The 16,704-nt window shown below is 41.9% G+C and overlaps 1 pseudogene; it reads right to left on the bottom strand.

The window, feature by feature from the left end:
- Nucleotides 1–12,820: 12,820 nt before the first annotated feature.
- LOC123850659 (peptidyl-prolyl cis-trans isomerase A-like) lies at nt 12,821–13,307 on the bottom strand (annotated as a pseudogene).
- Nucleotides 13,308–16,704: the final 3,397 nt, after the last annotated feature.

Below are 16,704 nucleotides of genomic sequence, written 5' to 3' on the forward strand. Positions count from 1 at the left end.
CCAGTTTCTGTTGATTCTCTCCAAGCTCTCGGGCTCTGACCTCCAGTCTCCAGTCTCCCTGGAGCCCGTCATAGACATTCTTCATTTTGGGTTTGGGGTTCTTATGTGCTGTCATTTCCTTCTGAGTCTGTCTGAGTCTCCATCTCTCTGCTCACACCCGTCTATTCCTGCAAGTTGTCTGCAGTTTCAGTCAAAGCCCACAGCACACTAATCGCAGCCCTGTGACAGTCCCTGTGCAATCATTCTGACCCCGGTGCCATGTCTGAGCGAGGTTAGTTGACTGAAGCTTCCTCAGCAGTCTTGGGCCATGTGCTTTAGCTTGACCAACGTTTCCTAAAGAGTGGAAGGAAACATCAGTCTTGCAAAATGCATCACCTGGAGAAATAGAACATTTGGAAATGACAAAATACCCATAACCTATTAAAGATCCACAGCAAATACTAGTATATTGAGGACTTAATGAATGTTGCCTTAATTTTAGAGTTTCACAGTAAAAAAAACTAGTTCCAATTTGTCCAAAAAGAGATTCCTGAGCTTATTTGAGTTTAAAGCCATTTGTGGACACTTGTTAACATTACCCGAGTCTTCTTTTTTCTGGAATACGCTTTGGTAAACAATACCATAATGTGCAATGTGTTTCTCCTAGTTACACAATTCTTTTCTAGGTTTTGTTAGAGTGTGCGTGCATATGGGGATTGTGTGTCTATATGGATATATACGCACATGTACGCATATCCATATAGACACACAATACATACACTTTTCTTGCACATCATGGGTTAAACATATTTGTTTTGGTGTTCATCATATAATTGCCCAGGAGATCTTAGATGTTCACCAGGCCTCTCATTTGTATATTTTTAGTTATGTGTTTTTCAAAACTTAGGTAGCAAAATAAACGTGTTGCCGATCTTTACCTCATCAGCATATATGAAGGCTCTGGTTCCTTAAGAAAGCAGAAGTTCACTCGTTCCTTCATGTACCAAGAATCCTCAAGTACCGAAGGTGTGCCAGCCAAAGGTAGTCCTGACCGCTCTGTTTTGGCAGAGGCAACACGAAACCCTTCCTCTGACAGAGCCTATATTCCACGTATGTGCTTATGAGGCTTTAGCCCTTTCCTGAGAGACACACAGTCAGTGAATTTTTCTGTGCCCGTATTTTAAGGCCTGTGAGTCACAATAAAGATGGCACGAGAAGGCTTGACAATTCTAATCTTCGCTTAGAACATGTTACATTTAAGTTAGGAAGAATGAGGTATCCACCACGGAGCGCTGATTCCATTGACCGTTGGTACGTGCGGCCTGCATTCCAGGATCAAACATCCGTGGTGCTTTGTCTCTGAGAAAAGCGAGCATCCTTCCCTGGTGAAGATGCTCTTGGTGCCTATCATGTTACCGTGTTAGGTGAACCTGTGTATGTCGGGGACGGGGGCGGGGAGTGGTCTGCAGAGTTTCTCAAACTTGTGTTTCAAGAAGCATCTCATGAACTCAATGTTTCATAATTCACATTTGGGGAAATGTTTTTCTGTTCCCTATGTACATAAGAAATGCTAATGTACCCAGATAAGAAATTTGAAAATATGCCAATTTTAGAAGCCCTAAAACTAAGGAAGAAAGAGGGAATCTCAGTGGGGAAAAAATATCAAAGTATTCTGAATGATTTGAAGCTTGTAGATGCTTTACACATTCAAAAAGCGAATCAAAAAAGGGAAGGAAAAAAAAAAAAAAAAACCCAAGCTGGAAGCAAGCAGAAACAAACGGGCCTAATTTTATATCAAAGTGGTGAGATAGTAACAGAGAAAAGTTACCCCAGGTAATCTCTGAAAACAGCACCCTGGCTCCACAGCCTTGATGATTATATTCTAGGGATAAAAAGGACTACAGATGAGTCTTAAAATTCTCTTAGTGGTTTTATTGTTCATGGTGATTTGGCATCATAGTTTTGATGGCATTTTATGTATCTTTTAGAATAAATAACAGTATTAATATTATTAGGTGGTTATAGAGAGACAGTCAAAACAGACGAGAAAACAAACTTTGTCCTGCTTAATCTGAATAGGAAATAGTAATAAAAACTCATGACTTAACACACACACACACATCTCCTTGCTCTCTCCACTGAGAGTTTAGAAACAATACCACCCCGGGGCAATAGCTTGAATCTGGATTTATATGTATCATTTCCCATCAGAAGGAAGCAGAGCTCAAAGACATAACGGTGTGTCCTAGGAAATTCCACTGGTTAAATGTGGAATTCTTTGAACATCAAAATCAAACGAACACTTTTATTGTAAAATATAGAGTAAAAAATATATGAGCCCCTAATGTCATTAAAATATAAAACAAAGCAGAACCAACACAAAATAAACACACACACACACACACACACACAGAGGGGCAGATGAAGAGGTGCCATCCAAATGTGCCCTCAGAGGAGGATCTGGACCAGCACTTGCTGCAGGGAGTGAGGTCAGCGAAGGGCATCCTGCCGTGGCTCCTTAAGGACCCACCTCAAGTTCAGGAATTATGTTCAAGGTTATGTTCTTTGGGTGGAGGGAGTGCGGAGTGAGGAGGGGTATACAGGTCCAGCATTTCAACCCAGCTTCGGACACGTGGGTGGTTCCTGGTTCCGAAGGGCAGCACTTGGACTGAGCTCCCCTCCATGCTGGCAAGGCTTCACCAGCCTGGAGAGCAGTTCCGGGGCTCCCTCTGCCCCTCCCCCTCACAGGCGCTCTGCACCCCAAACTCCATCTCTGCATTAGATTGTGGAGAACCTTAATTGTGACATGGAAAAGGGAAAAAAAAAAGATTGGCATTGTTAAGAGTGACAATTACAACCAACTTCTTACCCTAAAAATTGGTCACTAATGGGAAAGAATTGAACATTTACTCAGAACCAGTTTATCCTCTATTTATAGGGAAAGCTCTTTGCAGAGAAGTAGCAGGTGATAAATGAGGAGGGAACGATAGAATTAGGAAATCACCCCTTGGCAATCCCCAGTGTAATAATTGATCCAGGTGAGGATCTTCAGGATGGCGGCAATCATTACAGAGTTTATTGGGGAAAGAATTTTGTTCAATTTCAAATAAGCACATACCGACATTTTGCTTGCTATTTGCAAAGGCAAAATACGCATTTACGTGGATAGATCGTGAGGTCACAAGCTTAACCAAGTGGTGAGAGCCCTCACGGCTATTTGTGGGACAACCTTCTAGCCTATGCTTCCTGAAGAAAATCAGCAAGAAGGAAACCGCATCCCCCATGAAGTCTTCCTGCTGAAAAATATTTAATCTAAAGTTAATCAATACACCTAGCTGTTGGCTTAGAGAGAATCAGGGGATAAAGGATTAAATGTCCCAACAAGAATACGGTAGAACGTTCCAGACTGTGGGACATTCTATAAGAGGTCTGACACAGTGTCAGAAAAATTGTTACCATTAAAAAAGGCAGTGAACATGGTGAGATGGGGACTGTAGGAAAGGAGACAAATGAAACACAACGGCTAGTGAATCGATGTGTAAATGTTGGCTAGTTCTCAGACAGCAGAAAGCCAGCCCGGATCCCTAGCTTTCCCGTTAACTGCAGGAATAGCACGCCACAGTTCAACAAGCAGATGCCCACTAACAGGTGCACCTTTCATCCTTACACCCTTACGTCCGGGGAGGTGGCTGTGGATAGAGATTTCTTAATCTGCCCGCTGAATCCACGTTCTCTTCTGAGGGCAATGGGACGTGATTTCCTTTGCCAAACTATTCATCTCCCTTGCACCATCCTTGGGATTGGGAGGAGGGAGGTGCAAGCCTTTTTCTGCAAGCAGAAATGGTGGTCTCTCCCACCTGGCTGTTCAGACTCACAGTGACTGGATAGTGGTCGCCACATGACTGAGAGAGCACAAGCACTTTTTCTATAGAAAGCTTAGTAAGTTAGGAGGCTGTCTACCTGGAGCTTCTGTGCCCATCAATGCCATGAGAGGGGACCTGCCTGGGAAGGAGGGAGACACGAGTGATGGCCATCACTGGGGCTCCTAGATCCAACCCCACCTGAAGGCAACACCCAGAACTTTCCAGAAATAGAAGCCAGTAAATTCCCTGTTTGGCTAAAGCCAGTTGGATTGTGTTCCTTTCCCTTGCAACTATGGAAGCGCTGAATAAAATAGATGTAACAGTGAAAAATATGGACAAATTTAGGTGCATATGTGTGGGAATAATTTTTTTAAATGTAATAGGCAAAAAGATGTGATTTTTTATTTTTAAATTTTAATTATGAAACATTTCAAACGAGCACGAAAGTACAGTAGATAATAGAACAAATCATCCATGCACCCACCTTGGAACAGATATTAACATTTTGTCACATTTGTGCCGGGGTTCTTACTGAAGCGTTTGCATGGTGTATGGCGCAAGAAGGGAGCAGCGTGTGGTGTCCTGTCTATGCTGCCTCCCACGCGCGGAGTCCCTGCCCCTCGAGGCCCCAGGATTGCCCGTGTGCGGTGTGTGCTCACAGAAACATTCACTGCATACAGTGTGCATTTTATCCCGGATGGTAGCATTCACAAACATTGACTAATCATATAATGCAGACTGGAGATTGTCCCATACCAGTACATACAGAGTGACCCTCTTCCCTTGACAGCTGGGAAGTAGTCCATGGAGACAGACCTATTGACTTCCACCCAGATGTGTTCAGTCTTTTGCTATCGTATATGATGCTGCAGTGAATGTCCTTGTATGTAGGTCATCCCACACGTATGTGGGCCTATTTTAGCACATGTTTTTAGGACTGAGAAGTCCCAAAGGTTTTGTATAATTACAGTTGTGATAGATTTTGCCAAATGTCTGACATGAAGGTCATAACAATTTACAATATATATGAAATAATTTATTCCTCAAATTCTGGTCAAGTTTGGGTTATCAAATGTTTGTCAATGTGATCAGTGGAAAGAAATGTTATTTTAAGGTTGTTTAAAGTTGCATTTCCTTGAGGCGCCTGGGTGGCTCAGTCGTTAAGCGTCTGCTTTCAGCTCAGGTCATGATCCCAGGGTCCTGGGATCGAGCCCGGCATCGGGCTCCCTGCTCAGCGGGGAGCCTGCTTCTCCCTCTCCCACTCCCACAGCTTGTGTTCCTTCTCGCTGTGTCTCTCTCTGTCAAATAAGTGAATAAAATCTTTAAAAAATAAATAAATAAAATAAAGTTGCATTTCCTATTGAGCCATATTTTATGTATTTAAGAACCACTTTTATTTCACTTTTTGTGAACACTCTATATTTTGTGCCCATTTTTCAACCAGACTTTTGTTTTTTTCTAACTGGTCTTATCTTCTTTTTAAAAATCAGACCTTTGTGACAAAAATAGCAAATGCATTTCACGGCTTCCCATTTGCCTTTTTACTTTTGTTGCAGTGATTTTTATCCTGTAGAATCTTTAAAAATTTACTTTCATTTAGTTGAATTTGTCAATCCATTTTAGGGTTTTGCATCATCTTTAGAAAGCTGTTATGGGCTGCACTGTGTTCTTTTCAAATTCTTATGTTGAAGTTCTAACCCCAGTACATCAGAATGTGACTGTATTTGGAGATAGAGCCTTTACAGAGGAGATGAAGGTAAAATAAGATTGTACGATGGGTCCTTATTCAGTGTGTCCAGTGTTCTTATGAGCAGAGGGGATGAAGACACGGACACACACAGCAGTAAGACCATGTGAGGACAGAGCAAGGTGACCATCTACAAGCCAAGGAGAGAGGCTGCTGGCCCTCAGAAGAAACCAACTCTGCTGACACCTTGATCTTGGACTTCCAGCTTCCAGAACAGTGAGGAAATCAATTTCTGCTGTTTAAGCCCCCCAATCTGGGGTCTCTTGTTATGGGGCTTGAGTTGACCAATACAAATGGATTTCTCACAATAGGATTTTTTGAAAAACAAAGCATTCCATGTATCCTGTAGACATATAATTATTTTATAGCTAAATTTTTCTACATATTTCTTCCCTTCCATACCTTCATCAATGGGTAAACCAGCTTTCAGAGGGATGCTACTTCTTCTCAAGGAAATGCCAGGAGAGGAGATGCCAGCACTGGGTGGGTGACTGGATATCCCCAGTGCAAACCTCGCCATCCATCTGCATCACCCTCTCCATGGAGAGCACTGACCCCTGGCAGAAGCTGTGTGTAGTGCCTACAGTGAGCACACAGTCTGGCCCAAGAAAATAGAGAGGGAGGGAGAAGGTCTCATTCGGTTCTACATCCTAGAAACACATCCAGTAGCGATCATGCCCTGGACTTTACAGGAGAACCCTTGTTCCTCTGTTTAGCAGCATGCCTCAGCAGCCCAGGCCATGGCACCCGCAGGACCTTCCTCAACACCAGCAAGAGGCAGTGGCTTGTCCACCCCGCTGTGCTTACAGTCCCCAGGGAGAGGAGAAGTGACACGAGCTCAGCTGGAAGAGAATTGCGTGTGCAGCTCTGGCTCCTGAAAGTCTGACTTTTTTTCTAACCTAGCTCCTGGGCAGAATATTTATTCACTTTGTGCTGCTCATAAGCTCATCATGTAGCTTTTAAGTGGGGAAAATATCCCGGTTCATTGTGAGTTGATACTGAAAGTGTTTGATAAAAGAGCCAATTTGTCCTTTTCCCCACTGGATTTAAATTTGAGCTGACAAAAAGTCACCATTGAAGTGGTTGGTCGCACATCAAAGAGTTTAGATCTATTGGGCCTTTGAAGAGAGTGTGTAAACATGGGGGAATCGTGTTCTAAGGGAGCAGTGGTGCTTTAGAACACCATGAGGCTTTTATGACTATGAACACTATTTAAATTTTAAATGGCTCTTAAATAAGTTCTTTAAACTCCCCCCCTTTCTTTCTTCTCAGCACTACGAGACCATCCACAGGGCTGGTCAGGATTGCACAAAGCATTGCATTGCGGTCAGCATGCAGTGTTTGCCAGCAGAAGGACAGGGAGGCATATTTGACTTCCCACCAGGAACGGGGCTTTCCTCTGTGTATTTCCACAGGATCCCTCAACACCCTTCCCAGACTCTGCTTGCCCTTTCAGGTTCATGGACCATGATGGTATTTTCTGGGTTCATTTCAAATCTGCCTTTATAGGGTGCTATAGAACCAGAGGTCAAGTAATTAAAACTTGGAACACTAGATTATTAACACCACATGGGCCGTGCTGTTCTTTCTCCCTCTGGCTCACCAGTGAATATCCAGCATGTAACATAATGCCTGACCCAGACTAGGACTCAACACACATTTATTTAATGAGCACATAAAGAACGTTTCTCAAAATGGTAGACGAAGTAGATGAGACCAATCATAGAATATATTAAAAACTCTGCAACAGTACAACAGAAAGCTAACAAGACCGTAAAAGATAATGGGGTTGAGATGTGGAAATGTGGGCTGACATTAGGAGATGCTTCTCCTCTAGGGTCACTGGGGCGAACTAGAAGTCAACAGGCCACTATAGCTTCTGCAGCTTGGCTGCTAGTGATCTCAATCTCTGAAATTGGATTGAAGCACTCCAGGGATTATTATAGCAAGCATAAATCCCGTCAACCAGAACCTGATCATTTCTATGAACCATTGTGGAAGTATAGCGTCTGGCACACTGCATGAAATAACCAGGCACCTTGACATGGCAAGACAACATGGATAAAAATCAGCAGAAAATACAGGCAATAGAAACAGACTCACAGGGAATCCAGAGATTGGAGTTGTTCAACTTTAAAGAAACTGATGATCACGTTCAAGAAAGCAGAGCCTTTGAGAATTCTTACAAAAAACTCACACAGTAATTAAAAAAAAAAAAAGAATTAATTGAAAATTGTAGAATAGAAAAATACATAAACAAACATGTAGAATTAAGTGGGAGGATTTAATATAGACTGGATGCAGAAATAATTAGCGAAGTAGGAGATAGGTCAAATGTCAATGTCAAAAGGAAATCAGAGTGATAAATTATGGATAGTACAGAATAGGGCATGAGACACACAGAGGGTACTGAGGGAAGGGCCAAGATGCATGTAATTGGAATCCCAGAAAGTGGAGAGAGAAAACTGGGCAAAAGCGATATTATATTGGCTGAGAACTTTAACAAAGCTAATAAAAGACAAAAATCACAGATCCAAGAAGCTTTACAAACCCAAACATAGTAAATTTTAAAAATGACACACTAGGGTACGTTATTGTAAAACTTCTGAAAATCAGAGGCAAAAGGAATTTCCAGAATTCTTAAAAATAGCCAGAAGAAAGTCAAGTTTTCTTCAAAACCACAATATTAACTGAAGCTGAGAACTCTCTTCTCAGCAATAGAAATACAAGCCAGAGGACAGTGAGGTTGAAGGACTAAATGGCAGTAAGTGCCAGGCTGGAATTCCATACCCAGCAAAACAGGAACATTTGGTGATATAGAGACAGTAACTACATCTTCAGGTGTAAACCGAACGATTCTGTCATCACCAAGCTAGCACTGAAGGAGATGCTACAGTTGTTCATCAAGCAAGAGGAGCCAGACTGATATGAATATAATCTATGCCATTCCTTCTATCTAATATTTAAAAAAACTAAACTGTAATATATACAGTTGTATATTTCTGTGCTTAAAGTATAAAGAAAAGGAAAAGAGGAGCTATCATAAAATGGGGTGCAAATCACCCCTTGGAGTGGGGAGAAGGTGTTTGGTGGGATGAGAGGCAGGCTTCTGGAGTGCAGAACTATTCTATTTTTTTGGTCTGGATGGTGGTGTGGTAGGTGTGTATTTTCTGACCAATCACTAAGATGTGCTTTTAAAATTTTTACTGTTTTCTGTGTGTGTCATATTCATAGTATCAAAATATTTTAAAAATGAAAGAATGAGGGGCGCCTGGGTGGCTCAGACGGTTAAGCGTCTGCCTTCGGCTCAGGTCATGATCCCAGGGTCCTGGGATCGAGTCCCGCATTGGGCTCCCTGCTCCTTGGGAGCCTGCTTCTCTCTCTCTCTCTCTCTCTCTCTCTGTCTCTCATGAATAAATAAATAAAATCTTTTTTAAAAAAATGAAAGAATGAAAAAACAACCTAGGATTTTGGTTAAATATCCTTTCAGGAAAATAGCTCCATCAAAAAAGAAGAAGTCTTAGAGAAGACCAAGCAGGTCATACCTGTGCATCACAAGATGGCAGAGAAAAGCATAAGTACCTCAGTTCCCAGTATGTTTCCAGAACAAATCGAGATGTGGAATGTGCTGGAGTAAGCTGAGTGGAATTCAAGTAGATCCTCTCGTAATGAGAGAAAGTTTTTCAATACATTTTAAAAGCAATGCATGTTCATTTAATTTTTTTTTTAATTTTTCAGTTTATCAAATGAAAGGGCTAAACTCTTGACATTCCACCATTTAGCCACCTGATGCTGTGGTATATATTTTATATCTCTATATTATGTTGGGATATTTATCTATCTGTCTAAACACAATCCAAGGTGTATAGAAGGTGTTTAATAAATGCTATTTTTCTCCTTGTTTTCAGCATAGGAAATTACTTTTATTATTCAGTTTGAAGCCTGTGATTCTGACCTAATGCTATAATATAAAGGAAGAACAAGTTTTTCTTTTTTTATTCTAAAACTTTGACGTTATGGAATTGAATAGCTCTGGTTTTACAGCAGTGCTGTTTCAGTGATGCGTATAATTACCATCATCCAACATTATTGAGCACCCACCGAGGAGCAGACACTGCACTAGATACAGTATGAACAATATTTAAGAGAAAGAGGCAACCACAGCAACCTGCAGAAAGGGAATTGGGGATACAAAAGAGCAACTTGCCTTTCTTTGGGAAATACTTAATTACATGTGGATATATTTGTGTTTTCCCTGTGACATCCTTATTTAAAAACCAAGATGAGATAAAGTGTTACAGGCGAGAGGGAAAGTAAGAAATCAAGTTATTTCCAGTTTAGGGAAAAATACGGAAGAGCAAGTACTATTCATCATTCTTCATCTACCCATCTCTCCCTGGGCATCTCCTCTGATCTTATAACTGGGACAGACGCCTCCTTATTGCTGAAAGTCACCTTCGTGTCTTAAGGGATATTGGTGTTTCTCTACCACTAATGCCTTTTCCGAATGGACAACATGTGTCCGCATCTCTTACAGGGACCTCAGGAGCATCTGTGGAAAGCCATTCCACATCCTCTCCTCCTACACAAAGGTTCTGATTTCCCAGCTGGGATTGCAGCATCTCCAGGCTCTGCAGCTGGAGCCCTCAGAGAAAGGCTGATGTTTCCCTCTCCCTCACCCCACGTCTCAGGAGTTACATCCTTGATGATTGTGCCTCCACAATGTGTCACTTCCTTTCACCTGCCTCTCCCATCCCCACTGACTCAGCCTTTTCCACACTGGCTTCTGCAAAACCTCTGAAAATGTCCCGAACTCATTTCATCTTGTTGGCAGTAGTCATGGCATGGTTTTTCAAATGCACTGATCACATCATTTCATATCCAAGATCAAAGACCTTTATGATTCCCCAGTGCCTCCAAGACAATGTCAAAATTCTTAAATGAGATAGTCAAGCCCTTTTCTTAACTGTCCTAATCTGGAATTACACCAGCAGTTCCCTCATTGCCTGCAAATTTCAGCAACCACGGATTATAATCCCCTTGCACACCATGTACTTCCTTGTCTCCATGTCTTTATTTACTATCTTCCCATTTGCCTGAAAAATACCCCCTTTTCATGGCAGTTATAGCAAACTTCTCTTTTCTCTCTTCTCTCTTCTCAGGTCTAACACGAAATTGGCCCTGAGTTTCCCACCCCTCCTGCAGAAGTAACAGTATATGGTCTTGTTACGTCCTGAGCAAGCCCTGCTGTACTTCATCACCTCCATTTTACCCTGCACAGTGCCCAGTGCTTCAATAAGTCTGTGTTTATCAATTGAGTTTGCTGTGTCAGGCACAGTCCCAGGCAACAGGGACACCAACTAAAAGATGGGGTTGAGTCTGATCACTTTGGATCTTCCATTCTAGAGATGGGAAGAACAGGAGTAAGGTCATTTCAGAGAGTGGTTAGGAAGACCAGAAAACAGAGCAATGGGGCAGAAAATGGCAAGTGGGTCTATTTGACGGTGCAGGGCGGGAAGTCCTTTCTACTGAGACGACATGCGATTCCATATCTGAATTATGAGGAGGAACCAGCATGTGATGAGGCAACAACACTTGCTCTAGACTAAGGAAGCAGCATTTGCAAACACCTGGATTAGGAGCATAAGGGTGGTGTTCATAGGAAAAACCAAAGACTGGTGCATCTACAGCATGAACAGTGACAGGAATCCAGAGCTACATCACATAGATTTCCTTCTATAACTCTCCTTAAGAAGTTTTAGTGGTTGCCCCAAGGGTTGCAATATACATTTTTAATTAATCACAGTCTACCTTCTGGTAACAAAAAACTGTTCCACGTGATGTGCAAGAACTTTATGACTCCATAATTCCAATTTCCGTAGTCCATCGTTTGTGCCGTCATCATATATTTTACTCATACATGTGCTGTTGACTTTACTGTTGACAGTCATTTATCCTTTAGAATGCTTAAAACTAGTCTTCCATAATTACCTTCATTTTAACAATTTCTGGAAGGCTTCATCTCTTTCTGTAGACCCAGGTTTCTGTATCATATTCCTTAATTCTGAAAACCCTCCTATAACACTTATTTTACTTCAAGACAGCTGGTAGTAAATTCCCTAAGTTCTTTATTTGGGGGGAAAAAAGTTTCTCCTTTATTATTGAAAGATACCTATACTAGGTATAGAATTCTGGGTTGACCATTTTTTCAGCTCTTTAAAGATTTCACTCTGTTATTTTCTGGCTTGCATAGTTTCTCATAAGAGGTCCTCTGTATTCTTATCCTTCCCCTTGCCTATATAATGGGCTTTTTTTCTTTGGATTCTTTCAAGATTTTCTATTTATCTTTAGTTTTCAGTGGTTTATTTTATTTTTTAAAAGATTTTATTTATTTGACAGAGAGAGAGAGAGACAGCGAGAGAGGGAACACAAGCAGGGGAAGTGGGAGAGGGAGAAGCAGGCTTCCCACAGAGCAGGGAGCTGATGCGGGGCTCAATCCCAGGACCCTGGGACCATGACCCGAGCCAAAGGCAGACGCCCAATGACTGAGCCACTCAGGTGCCCCAATTTTCAGCAGTTTGAATAGGATATGTCTAGGTATTTCCTTTCTTCATGATTTTTTTTTTTTTTGCGATTTGTAATGTTTGAAGGCCTCTGAGCTTCTTGAATCTGTCATTTTATACATTTAATTATATTTGGAAAATTATCAGGCATTATCTCTTCAAGTACTTCCTGTGCCATAATTCCCTCATTCCCTTCCTTCTGGAATTCAGTGTACACCTGTATTAGACCATTTGATCTTGTTCCATAGCTCTGACGTGTTCTGTACTTTCCCCCCCACTGTTTCTTCTCTTTGTGTTTCAGTTTAGATGGCTTCTATTGACCTACCCTCAAATTTACTTCCCCCCCCTCGATGTATTTTGAGGCAACTGATAAGTTCATCCAAAGAATTCTTCATCTCCATTGCCATGATTTTTATTTATAATCTCCTTACTGAAATTCCCCAACCATCCCTGCATTCTGTCTTCCTTTTCTTCTAAAGCTTTTGACATATCCATCATGGCTATTTTTGTTGTTGTTGTTGTTTAGTTTTTATTTCATAATCATAAACTTCACTTTGCAATCCAGCTAGACTTGGAGGGGAGTAAGGAAAACATAGAACCCATAGAATTTCAGTGAGAACACAAAGATCAATGGTCTGGTAGTTAAGATAAAACATAAGTCAATTTTATCAGATTTGTCCACAGTTAGCAATGGTGATCTTCTTGCTGGTCTTGCCATTCGTGGACCCAGGGGGCTCCATGGCTTCCACAATATTCAGTCCCTCTTTCATTTTGCCAAAGACCACATGCTTGCCATCCAACCAACCAGTCTTGGCAGTGCAGATGAAAAACTGGGAACCCTTTTGTGTTAGGTCCAGAATTTGCCATGGATAAGATGCCAGGATATGTGCTTCAGATGAAATTCTTATTGTCAAATTTCTCCTCGTAGATTGAATTGCCACCAGTGCCATTATGGCCTGTGAAGTCACCACCCTGGCACATAAATCCCAGAATAATTATGAAAGCAGGAACCATTATAACCAAATCCTTCCTCCCCAGTGCTTGGAGCATGAAAGTTTTCTGCTGTCTTTGGAACTTGGCAAACAGCTCAAAGGAGACACAGTCCAAGGGTTTGCCCTCCATGGCGATGTCAAAGAACATGGTGGGGTAGACCATGTCTGGGTGGCATGGGAGGCTCCTGGGTAGTGGTGTCTACAAGGCCTCCATCATGGCCATTTTAAATCATTTCTATTTCCAACATCTGAGCCACCCCAGAGCCTACTTACATTGATTGTTTTGTCTCTTGGCAGAGTTTTTGTCTCTGAATTTCTGTTTTACACCCAAATGCTACTTACCCCTGAATGTCATGTGTAAGATGATAGAGATCGAGGTAAATAGAATTTATGTTTGGATGTGGCATGTTTTTTCCTCTGCTGGGCTGTCAGTGTGGGGGAATTGAGCATGGTTTGGGTTTTGTTATTGCTGTGGTTACTGGCTTCAGATTCCTCAGTATTATCTTATGTTTCAGGTGGGGGCTGTTTTGCCAGAGGGCTTTTCTTAGTGATACTGCTCCACCCTCAGGTTTAGGATATTCCTGGATGCCTGTGCCTCAGAAAGGGTCTCCATTCCTTCTCCCGGCCCCCATTGAGGACTGCTGTTGCTTATTCCTCTGTGCTTGCTAGCCAGGGAGTGAGAGGCAGCTCTCTGCCATTCTCGTCCAGTGACAGTCTTAGAAAGGCCCTGTGTCCCTGGGTTTGGGGGATGGGACTTGCTCACAAATCCTGCCTCTCTCCTATCAAAGGAGACCCATTATGATCTGTGCCTGTGATGGATTCCTGCTACTTCCCCAGGAGCAAAGATTTCTTTCCCTTCCTCCCAACCACAGTGAGTCTCCATCTGTACACAAACATCACCAGGGTTTGCTTCTCCTCACCCAGCATCTTAAGACTTTAATCTTTGGGGCAGCAGAGTTCAGACAGACTATGTGCTGGCCCCTACCTGTAGTGTCCATTGCACTTCTGCAGACCACAGCACTGAAAGAGTCTCCCTCCAGCCTCTCACCCTCAGTCTTTTTCTTGAGTTCCAGGTAGAGGTCAATGGAAAAGGGTCTGCAAGTGGGTGCCCTCTCTTTATGTCTACATCCCCTAGGGTATCTGTACTCTCAGACTATTCCACACTTGTTCTTTACTCACAGACTATTCCACAAGTATTTAGCGAGTCACTAAACATTTTCACTCAATTCTACTTGCCTTTCTCTGTGGCAGCCCATCTTACTCCCATGGTCTGCCTCAGGTAAATCAGTGCTCATGAGCCATCTTCCTTGGGTTTTCCTTGTCATCCCTTGGATTTTAATCTAGTTGGTTGCCCTGCAATCTTAGTTCTGTGATGGATTCAAGTAGAGTTATGACTTTGTAGATGCTTTTTTTCTTATGAGTAGAAGCAATGTTGCTCCATTGTAGGTGATAGCTGGAAGAGACATATAGTCTAGTAAGCCATGGTGAGAAGTGTGCTTTGTACATATACAATACTCAGGAGAAACTTATGAATTCAACTAATGATTCAAGAGTCTCCATTATTCCTGAGGGTGGGTTATATTGAATCATATGTCCTAGTCTTCAAATCCAGCCAAGATGATCCTTTTAAAACACAAATACTCCCAAGCCTTCCGTTGCTCTTAAAACAAAGCATAAGCTCCATCGTTTATTCCTTGGCCAATGTAAATCTGTTTCCTTCTATTATTTTCCCTCTTGCTCAATGCACTGTTAATGGTACTGATCTTATTTCTCAAATATAATGAATAGTTTCACAATTCATGCTTTTGAGCCTGCTGTTCCTTCTGTATGGAACAAGTCCCCACCCCACTTGCAAGACTCATTTCTTCTTTTCTCAAATGTTCCCTCTGCAGAGAGGTCTTTCTTAAATAGAACCTCCATGTCTTAACACACTACCCCTGATGCATTCTCCCTCACACTAATATATGCTCATATATGCTCCCAGCATGTAAGGTGTATATTTGTAACTTCCATCCTTGTGAAATGTGAGTTCCATGGGAAGAAAAACTTGGCTTTACACCCTGCTATGTTCCCAGAAACTAGCACTTCCCTGATGCTCAATATGTCAAGGACAACATTATCAATGAAAGCATGCATTAACAATTGTTAAATTAATAAATGCTTTCTGCTTTTCACCCTTTGCAAAAAACACACTACATGGAGTCAACCAATTGAGGAGGCATTCAAACACAAGTCACCATCTACAAAGAGGAAGGTCTGGGGCTTCTACTATTATGACTCACATTTGTGTTTCTGTCCATAGCAGTTTAGCCAGTGACCCTGCCTTTCATTTCACTCCAGTCTCAGTTATACCATAGTGCGGGTCAGCAAGTTGTCTGTAAGGAGCCATGAACACCATATGGCCATACTGCCATACTACTCAATTTACAGTGTAACTCAAAAGCGGCCACAGACAATGTGCCAGCAAATAAGTGTGCCTGTGTTCTAATAAAACTTTATTTTAAAAATAAACATTAGGCCAGATTTGGTCCACAGGCTGCAGTTTTCAGGTCCCTGTTCTACCTCGTTTTGGTGCTACCCAAGAGGCCTCTGTATTGGCCTTTACCTATCACATGGCATGTATTTTCCCTAGACTATTACAAACACACATCTGAAATTTTGTGAAAATGAATTTAGCTGTGTTTGCATGGCAATTTTTCAGATAGACAGAAACTTCAGTTCACTATTTAAATGCAGTTTATTGAGTTTTTATTATGTGGCAGGCTCTGTGTGATGCAGTTTGTGTGCATTATCTCACCTGGTCTTTCAGTTGCATTGCGTGTGTGCATCACTAAAGCCATTTGGCAGTGAAGAAGCTAGGCATTATCGTGGTTAGTTACGGTGCTTGGAGTGAGTGGACCGTGAGGTGTCAATTGGTTTCGTACATTTCTGTCCCTCATATCATGCTTGTTCCTCAGCTCGTGCTGATTCCCTCCTGAATCTAACTGAAGTGAACATCTATGTGTTAAATGTGCTCTGTCATTCAAAACCAATCCATCTCTGGATCTGCCAACCCTAGAGGCCAGTGCTCTTCCAGCCCTCCTGCTCTGTGGGACCAGGGATCACCCAGGGAGAGTCCAGTCCTGGAAAAGAAAGCATCCTGTGATGACTCTGGCCGAAGGAATGTCTATCCAAATACAGGCTCTTATTTTTATGCAAAACATAATTGAGTGGAACATATCAGCCCAACCAACTTTGGGATTAAGCCAAATAGTTACTGAATCCCCTGTTGCTCCAATTACAACAGTAGATCTGATCAGCCCATGAGGATAAGAAATTAGAAAAAAATAGCTTATTTTTCTCTAAAAGAAGATGCACAGGCTCATTCAAAAACTGTCATCAAATTTTTGAATGGTGCCATATAGAAATGAGTGCATTTGTTCCATGTAAGTGCTAGAATGAAGAAGTGTGCAAATGTGTAGGTTATCCTAAGACTCCTGTTCATTCATCATTATTTATTTTAGGTTTACAATAGAACTATTTGAGCATTGGCTGGATTCATGATGAAATTATGGCCAATA

Source organism: Mirounga angustirostris, unplaced genomic scaffold (genome assembly GCF_029215605.1).
Source record: "Mirounga angustirostris isolate CCGP_5_RB_7025 unplaced genomic scaffold, mMirAng1.0.hap1 SCAF_10, whole genome shotgun sequence".
NCBI classification, from domain to species: Eukaryota; Metazoa; Chordata; class Mammalia; order Carnivora; family Phocidae; genus Mirounga; species Mirounga angustirostris.